Below are 10,373 nucleotides of genomic sequence, written 5' to 3'. Positions count from 1 at the left end.
TGCTCTTGTAGATCTTCGGGGAATAGGTTGAGGCTCCTCATTTGGTTGACGTTGTTGCACATTGTCACCGTTTGCAGTCCTTGAGTCTTCACCGTCCTCAAGCTCCATGTACTCATCACCTGTTTCTTTTGTTTGTTTTCTTTCCAAGTAATCTTTGTACATATTTTGTTCGTTAAAAATTACATCCCTACTCCTTAAGATTTTACCATCTTCAGGATTCCATAGGCGATACCCAAAGTCTCCTTCTCCATAGCCAATGAAGAAACACTTTTTGGACTTTGCATCTAGCTTTGATCTTAGGCTTCTATCTATGTGCATGAAAGCCTCACACCCAAACACTTTGAGAAATGCATAATTCACCGGTTTACCTGTCCATGCCTCTTCTGGAACTCCCCCATCCAATGCCGTTGAGGGTGACCGATTGATTAAGTACACAGACGTACTTACAGCTTCCGCCCAAAGCTCAAGCGGTAGGCCTGCATGTAGCCGCATGCTTCGTGCTCGTTCCATGATTGTTCTATTCATCCTTTCCGAAATCCCATTTTGTTGAGGTGTCCTTGGGGTTGTCCTTTGCCTCCGAATACCATTGCTAGCACAAAAGCTTTCAAAAGCTTGGCTACAATATTCGCCTCCATTGTCGGATCTGAGGCATTTAACCTTGGTACTTGTTTCATTCTCCACAAAGGCTTTCCACCTTTGAAATATGGAAAATACATCGGATTTATTCTTCATGACATAAACCCATGTTTTTCTAGTCGCATCGTCTATGAATGTTACATAGTACAATGAGCCACCAAGTGATGGTGTACTTGCAGGACCCCAAACATCAGAATGAACCAACTCAAGTTTTTTATTTTTTCTTTCATTTCTTGATTTTTGAAATTTTACCTTCTTTTGTTTACCATAAACACAATCTTCACAGAACTCTAAGTCCACTTCTTTCAAAACTGGTAGAAGCTTCTTTGTTTGAAGGATTTGCATTCCTTTGGCACTCATATGCCCAAGTCGGTAGTGCCACACCGCATTGTCAACTTCTGTAGTTGCTGCACAAGCTGAAGGTTACGTGCTAACAGTACACAAGTAAAGTGTACCGACTTTTTCTCCCTTGGCAACCACCAAAGATCCCTTTGAGATCTTCCATCGTTTGTTTCCGAATGCAATGTTGTGACCTTCATCGTCCAATTGTCCTGTAGAGATCAATTTTTTGCGAAGAGAAGGAACATGCCTAACATCTTTAAGCTTCCATTCATTTCCGTTAGCAGTTTTGACAGAAACTGTACCTTTGCCGACAATCTCACAAGCTTCATCATCTCCCAAGTATACATACCCAAAATTACCTTTGGTATTGTAGTTTTGGAAATGTTGCTTGTGTGGTGTCGCATGGAATGAAGCCCCGGAATCGACTATCCAGGAATTAGACACATTGTCTAATGAGAGAATTAGAGCATCTTGCTCTAATTTACCTGCCACATTGGCCTCCGATGTTGGCTTGTTGTCTTGAGACTCTGTCTCCTTCTTCTTTTTGGACCAGCAATCCTTCTTGACATGGCCCTTCTTGCCGCAGTTCCAACATTCAAAACTGACTTTGTGCGTGACTTGCTCCGCCTTGAGCGATCACGACCCTTTTGGTTTTTGAACCTCTCCTTAGGCCTTCCTTTTGTTTCCACTGATAGTGCAGCACTTGATGATTCTCCTGTGCTTCTCCTTCTCATTTCCTCGCTTAGGAGAACACCCACAACATCATCAAACTTAAGAGTATTTGTGCCAAAGATAGAATTACTTACAGCCATCACAAGGCTGTCCCAACTATCCGGTAGAGATGATAGATTAAGGAGAGCTCGCACTTCGTCATCGAAATTGATTTTCACTGATCGAAGTTGACTTATGTTTGTGTTAAAGTCATTTAGGTGTTCTGCAACTGAACCATTCTCTGACATCTTTAGATTGAACAAGCGCTTCATAAGAAATACCTTATTGGATGCCGATGGTTTCTCGTAGAAGTCGTCAAGTGACTTCATCAAGTCCTCCGTGGTCTTCATCTCCGAAACATTGAAGGCCACCGTTGACGCCAAGCTTAACCGGATTGTTCCCAGTGCCTTTCGATCAAGGACAATCCATGCTTCATTTGCCATTGTTGCAGGCTTCTTCGCAAGACCGCCTAGTGGCAAATAGAGGTCCTTCTGGTAGAGATAGTCTTCAATCTCCATCTTCCAATGTTGGTAGTTTTTGTCGTTGAACTTCTCAATCTTGAGCTTCCCTTCCTCCGCCATAACTCCCACTCAATTTAAGGAATCCTTTCCTTGAGATAATTTAGCTACGAGCAAACCTTGCTCTGATACCAGTTGTTAGGAAATAAGACGTAGCTAAATAGATTTTTTAGTAAATTACTTAATGCAGAGAGATAGATTTCACACACAAGAGATTATAGAGTAGAGAGAGAGAGAGAGTATACACGATATACGTGGTTCACCCAATGTGGGCTACGTCCACGGGAAAGCAGCCACTCAATGGCTTTAGCACTTCAAAAGAAGAAGTAGTTTACAAAGGGATTAAACCCTTGATAGAGCTCCCGCCTTGCTTCACTCTCACCACCTCACACTCACCTTGTTGCATCAACTTCACACTATGAAATGTGTGTAGAAATGGCCTCCTTTTATAGGCCAAAAGGGCTGCCCTCTCTTATGAGAGACAGCCATGTGTAGCCGCCCTTGTGCGAATAAGTCCAAATCGGACCCTCCAATCCGCCCATGTGTGGCCACCCTTGAGAAGACAAGTCCGCTTTTGAATTCGGCCACCGGCCACCGGCCATTGACTACCGGACACTGGCCAACCGACCGGTTGTTTTCCGACCACTTTCCGGCCGCCGTCTGGCCATAATATTCCGGCGAAAAGGAATATTCCGACCAAAAAAAAAGTATCAGGGGCCTCCGCCCCCGAGGCCTCTAAAGTTGCCCCTGATTCTTGTCCGTGAAAATTTTGGTTTCCGATGAGTGATTTTCCTTCACGCACGATGGCTTCTCCTCATAATGGGGGCCTTACAAATGTGCGCTTTTACCACAGGAAATTACAAGGGTAAATCAGGCTCCATACTTAACAATAAGAAAAAGAAGAGATTCTATTCGCATATGCCTTATGAAGCGTCCCTACCTCTACTCTACGTGGGGGGCGGGGAGAGAGAGAGAGAGAGAGAGAGAGAGAGAGAGAGAGAGAGAGAGAGGAGATTCTATTCGCCTATGCCTTATGAAACATCCCTACCTTTGCTCTACGACGAGAGAGAGAGAGAGAGAGAGAGAGAGAGAGAGAGAGAGAGAGAGAGAGATTCCTGATTGGGAGGCATAGCCTCCACATGGACTTCCTTCTCCTTCTCACTCCTCTATCTCTAAATCTCCTTAGACATCTTCTCGTCATCTCCACTAATGGGTCATTTTTTCATTTTCTTCCAGGTGGTAACCCTTCTCACAAATGGTTTATATATTACAAACGGCCCCACTTAAATAATAAGGTAAAAGGTGTACATTGCACGTCAACATTTTGAAACAAAATAAAATAAAAAAGAAGTAAAATAAAAAGACACATTAAACTTTAAAACAAAAGATTATTTTGATGCTTTCTTATTAGAAGAAAAGATAGATTTCATAAGCATAGAAAATTTATATAAGAAATAGTGAAACAATTTTTTTTTAAATCCTTAAATGTAAAACCCTTTTTCAATACCTCACACAGTGTTCGAGGAAGTCTTTTTGCCTAAGAGGCGAGTTGCCTCCTAATGCAAATGTAAACTAGAAATAGTAGTAGAATTTGCAAGATGTTTGAACTATTTTCTAGAATATTTTATCGGGCTTTTTTTCCTTTACCATCTTTTGCAACCGGCGAATCTTGATTTTCAACGGGCTCAAGGCTAAGCTCCAACACACCTTTTTGGCTTTCAAAAAGAAGCTTTAGTGTTGAGTTGGGTTAGGCATACTTTTATTGTTTTCAGTGCCATGATGGAGACTACTTTAAGCATTATTTTCATTTTAAAACATTAAATGAATCTTTCTATTTCACATTCTTACATCGCTTGACTTCAATTGCATTCTATCCTTTTAGAATGCTAAAGTGAAGCTTCACCTTGCATAATTCTAATAAATTCTATACATACTAGTAAAACAGCGCCGCCTTCGGCGGCGGCATGGCCCCTCTTCCCCTCAAACCCCTTGCTTCCACTGCCTATTTAGAGAGGGTTTTGGACCACTGACCAAACTTATGAGATACCAGGATCAGAGATGCCTTGGGCTATTTTTATTTGGAGCTGCACAGACATATTGAGAGCCTCTTGAGGAGACCAAATAGTAGGAGACACTCACAGAGGGACATCACTGATTTCTTCAGACTACATACATGGCATTCAGATGAGCACGCATCACAACAGACTTCAGAGTCCATCTATACCAGAGGTACACTGACTGACAGGTCCACTGAGCTTGGGAGATCCAAACACTCATGACTGTGAGGGTCATCGAGACATCGGTGAATGCTACATCAGAGGGTTCAGATTGTTCTGGCACGACATGGGAGATGCCTAGGCAGAGTACTCACTGAGAAGAACATTGATGAGCTTCGCCAAAGACCAATGTTGGATATCATAGGATAGGATCTTGATTCCAACATCTCAGCCTTTCATTTCATTTCATTTCATCCCATTTCATTTTGTTCCGTTTCACTTTAGCTCAGTTCAGTTTCAATTTTTCAACTTTTAGTTTTTTAGCATTTTACACAGACATTGTATCAAATTCACCATTTGTAAACTCTTTTGTCTCATAAGTCACTTTGGCCTTTTGAAGATGTAAATATATCATTTCATCTCTCTCTCTCTCTCTCGTTTCAAATGTGGACTGCATGTATGTGTGTGTGTGTGTGTGTGTGTGTGTGTGTGTGTGTGTGTGTGTGTGTGTGTGTGTGTGTGTGTGTGTGTGTGTGAGAGAGAGAGAGAGAGAGAGACTCTGTGCGCAGGTCATAGGTGTGACAGAGCCGAGCTGAGCCGTGACTGAGGCACAGAGAGAGAGAGAGAGAGAGAGAGAGAGAGAGAGAGAGAGAGAGAGAGAGAGAGCATTGAAGGAGATGTGGAGGCCAAGGGAGATCAACATTACAGATTTCAAGAGGACTTGGAGCTATGAGAGTTGGTAAAGGTGGAGCTAACACTATGAATGTTGCCGAAGGTTGGGATTATGTGAGGTGGCAATCAAGTGTTAATTCTCTATGGGTCTTCCCTTTGTCAGGCTTTCCTTTTTTCAAACAGTGCCATCGGGCATGTTCCAGGGTTAGCTCCCTTGGCGAGCACTGACAATTTTACTTCTGCCCCTCCTTAGTAGCAAGTTGAGAAGCATCGCTCATCACGGCACTTGTAAAGCAATCTATTAATTCCGGTTGTATTCTCTCTCTCAACCTCTCTCTCAAATCCAAAAAAATATATAAAGCTTGCTTGTGTGCTACTCATGGGGCTCCTCAGCTGGGGACGCTCAATGCATTCCAAGCTAGTGGCCCCACACTATTGAAACTACCAATTTCCACCAGAAACATCTACTTTAAGTTCATAGTTATCATTGCCATTGTTGCCCTTGATGCTCATGAATAATCACTTCATCGACTAAAGGATCCTATCATGAAGATTTGTCTCCCCTTGGTATTGGCAATATTGCCCCCCATCCTAATTTCTCCATGATTTGGATTTCCCACTATGTGTAATCAAGTAAAATTCTTGTGTAAACTGAAATAGCTTTCTTTTTGGGTAGCTTTAACTTTCTTAGTGGAACTAGATGATTTGTCCATCTCTTTACACATTAGTTTGTTTCCTTTATCCTACATAATTTCAACATATTCATATTATGTATATATGGACAAACAGTAGATATCACGATGCACGTATTGACCTTTTGATTTTATTTATGTACGATCACTTATTTTCTATGCCATTCATTGGACCCTTCCTCCATTTGCGTAATGTGTGCACTAAGTCTCCGATGAAAATGGTCTCCCTCCCTTTTTCATGTCAAGCCTACCAATTGCAAGCCTCATGGATCTTTCTATGACATGAGTACTCAATACACCATTAAATCTAGTGCTTGCTTGTGACTCTAAAGCTAGCATTTATTTCTAGTGCATTAGTAATTTTTCCTACTATAAACGAACTGTGCAAGAACAGCAAAACTAATGCATTAGAATACACAATAAAAAATCCTAAACCTTTACTGCATACATTACATAAACATACATTTACATATGTTATTGAGAAAAAACACAATATTCTCAATAGTAATTGATGTCACATTTCCATAACCTGTGCGTACTCACAAAGAACTCTCTCTCTCTCTCTCTCTCTCATGCATGCTCTCTCTCTCTCTCTCTCTCTCTCTCTCTCTCTCTCTCTCTCTCTCTCTCTCTCTCTCTCTCTCATGCATGCTCTCTCTCTCTCTCTCTCTCATGCATGCGCACACATATAATATCTACCTAAACATCTTCAAGAAAAAACACATGAACATCTATCAAACAAAGGAATGTATACTTACAATAACTCAACATTTTGAAAACCTTGCTTTTGGCATTTGACAGACGTTAAAATTATCTCCTTCTTCTTCCTCTTCTCTCTCTTTGTCAGGTGCAAAAAGAGCCAAATGGTGATCCTTTCAAGCTGGATTGCTTCTGCGCATGCCAATAGGAGATGAATGGTGGAGAGAGAGAGAGAGAGAGAGAGAGAGAGAGAGAGAGATGGAAGCTCCTGCGTGTGCGGCTTGTAGGTTGTGAACCAAACTTGAGAGAGAGAGAGAGAGAGAGCAAAAGAGAGATGGAAACTCCTACATCTACGGCTTGCAAACTGCTAACATAACTTGTGTGTGTGTGTGTGTGTGTGTGTGTGTGTGTGTGAGAGAGAGAGAGAGAAGAGAGAGAGAGAGAGAGAGAGAGAGAGAGCACTCAGCAGAGTAACGGATTTCTTTGGAAGTTGTTGCGCTTAGTCATTTTCCAGAGTCTGATTTGATTATTAATAGTTTTTCCACTGCCTTTCTAATCACTGTCTTTCTAAGTTTCTAATCTCGAGGCCCTAACTAGTTGCACATGTCATGTCAGAATGAAGGCGTTTGTGATAGAGGTACTCAGGTGTGGTAGGTTTGAGAGCAGTGGCCTGAAGCATCTCGGATGTGGGCTCTATGGAGCGCAATTAGTGGCATTTCTTGTGTGCAGGTTGTTGGATGCACAAGAGCTGCCATTTCTGAGCTAGACAAACTACATGGTACCAGGTCAATGGTCACAATAGAGGCGCACGTGCAGAGAGGGGTGCGAGTCTGTGCGACATCATGCATGGCAAGCTGCAGCAGCAAGACTCAAGAGCATAGGGACCTAGGTAGTCGCCCCTGGGCAGTGTGCTTAAGCATGTGTGTGTGTGTGTGTGAGAGAGAGAGAGAGAGAGAGCTCTTAACTTCTTCGACTTCAAACGCAGAAGGTCTACCTTCTATAATGATGGTGATTGTTGATAAGGCCGTTTCTTCCATGTATATATAGTCCATGGGCTTGGATATTCAGACGAGTGTATGTGACTTTGTCTTCCTTTTGACTAGGCATTGCAAGCTCTTAAGCCACAATTTATATGCCCACACCTTAGGGCTTGATCGTGCCTTTGTTGGCACCCCAAACTTTTAGCCAAGGTGGACGGCACTTCGCTTGTCTTCTCTGGGGACAATATGGTGTCTAGGCTGGTGTGGTTGTGCATAGGGGTAATCCTAGTGCAAGTGGCAATGATAGTTGCATTCGTGGGAACCTACAACATCATCATGGTTGACTCTCGAATTGTCTCACGTCGTGGATCTTGTTGATTCGGCTTTGTGGGGATTTGTTGTGTCATTGATTTTTGCCTCTTGGGATGATTTACTCTTTGGTCGGTTATGATTTGGGCCTTCATTATGTTGATGGTGGGCTTGACTGTATCTTTTGGGACCTTGGCAATGGTGGGCATGTGAGAGCAGGATGGCAACTCCCTTCACGTGGTGGCTCCCCCTTGCAGGTCCGTTCGTTTCCTTACGCTCGGCTATACTAGTAGTATGTTTATCTATGTAGGGTGGCTTCTTATAGAGACATACACCTGTAGTGGTTTATCTATGTAGGGTGGCTCCTTATAAAGACGTTTTCTTTCGTCCTCCTGCATCTATGGTTAGGTGTGAGCATGGATTTGTTGTAACATGAGTAGGGCCAAGGAATTTTTTTTCCATACCAATAGTATAATATCATGTACATCTGTTTGCTTGTAAAAACACGCTCAAAAAGCACACGTGGGTAACAATGTTTTACATAGACACTTTTTTTTGGCTTTCCTAAAGAAGCCTTAGAGTTGAGTTGGGTTACGCATACTTTCATTGTTTTGGGTGACGATTGAGACTTAAATTAAATGTTATTTCAATTTTAAAATAGTAAATGAATCTTTTTATTTCACTTTCATTTTCATATCCTGACATGTCTTGATTATTCTTGCATTCTATTGTTTTAGAATATTATAGTGAAACTTCATTTGCATCTATCTATACTATATATGAAGCCGCTTAAAAATTCAAGCAAAGAGAGGGCATCCACATGCCGTCTTCTGGAGGGCTTGCACGGACTTGCAATTGCCAGCATCACCAAAAGCTTCGCCCAATCTCGAGTCACGACCCTCGTAGCCTCGCTCTAAATTGTTGATGCCTCGAAACCTGTGTTGCCCACTTTTCCAAGTTCCAACACGTTGCAATAGGTGCCCATTTGCGCCTCTATGTGTGAGAGTTCACATTAAGGTAATGTGATGAAGGAGCAGGGCATAGCTCCGGACATGGAGTTCTTGCTATTTGGTTCACAACCATTATACTCTTGCCCTCCTCTTCACTCTGTACATTTCCCTCCTTTAGCAAAGCCCACAGTTCCTACAGTGAAACACAGAGATACGAATTCTCTCTCTCTCTCTCTCTCTCTCTCTCTCTCTCTCTCTCTCTCTCTCTCTCTCTCTCTCTCTCTCTGCGTCCCAAAGCAACACGTTTCGTGGCCACTACGGCGCATGCGAAGTAGAATATCAAGGTCATCTCGAACCTTGCTGGTATTTTCTCCCAAACTTGCATGCCTTGTTGGCACCCAAGGGCTTCTTATCAGAAAAAAAGACTACAAACATTAATTGATTCTCAACAAGAAGCAAATGACCGTCTCTGTTGATTACGAAGTGGGCTTTCGAGAGTTTCTTGATGGCATCGCCTCACATGAACTTGCTCTTAGTGCTGCAACATTATGGGACGGTGTGTGAATTTCCTATAAAGGAAGAGGTGGGCAGTCTGTGATTGTGAATTGGCTCAAGACTAGTTGTGCTTATGAAAGAATCAGAGGGCTATATTGCAAGGTTCTTCATTGGGATTTTTGTTGCTGAAGCACCATTGGGAGTTTTGAGAGTAATTTCCAATATACAACCATTTATTAATCTATCAAAGTGCAAATCATTATTTTGATATGGCTTTTGGGTGGCATTCCATATCATTAGCTTTTAGCTTTTGAAATTCTTTATGCTACATGTAGATCTTGCACACAGAAATTGTAGTTGAGCCCTTTGTTGATGTAAATTTTTTTTAATGTTGCCTGTCGTATAATCTCAATGCTAGGTCTTCTTATGTCCATTCAAAGTTGGACAGTTTCATTGTGTTTATTAGTTCGCATCGCAATTGAAACCAATATTTGAATGATCCCATTATTTTTTAGTGATAGACACTTGAAAGACAAGGTTCTCCCTTTTGCATCTGAGCACCAGTTTGGCGAGATCACTTGGAACCCTTCTCAAGAAGGGTTGTTTGTAGAGTTAATGACCAAGTTTTGGTGGAAGTTTGTGGTGATGGTGTGTTTCATTTCACTGCATTCCGGCCCTTGAAACCCATTTATTGGGCACTATTCAATCCACAAGTACGTTTTCTTTTGTGAAAATCATACTTTAAGATGGTAAGACCTCCTTTTTATAGATGCTAAGTTACCGAGGCATAAAAGTATATGGTATTTTTGCACAAAGAATTTGTTGCAAGTAAGCAACTATGAAGAGGGGATGTGCATCACTTCATGTGTGCAAACAATGGGAGGCAATGGGATGTGGCTTGAAGGAGGACAATGACTTGTGAGTTTAGTCTTGGGAGGGCTATCCAAATGGTTGATTACCAGTATCCCATGCAAACATCGTGTGTGAAGACACCAGCTAATGACAATCAAGTGTGCTCTTGGGACAATCACATGAATGGGCTCTTCTTTTTTGAGACATATGTGCATGTGCCAATTTCAAAGATCCAAGCCTTCATTCATTATGTGCAATTTCTGCGGGATTGGACGGGAACACTGAGTTTGTGCCGGATTGA

Source organism: Adiantum capillus-veneris, chromosome 19, assembly GCF_014529385.1.
Source record: "Adiantum capillus-veneris isolate H3 chromosome 19, ASM1452938v2, whole genome shotgun sequence".
Taxonomy (NCBI): domain Eukaryota; kingdom Viridiplantae; phylum Streptophyta; class Polypodiopsida; order Polypodiales; family Pteridaceae; genus Adiantum; species Adiantum capillus-veneris.
Note: the sequence above shows the minus strand (reverse complement) of the source record.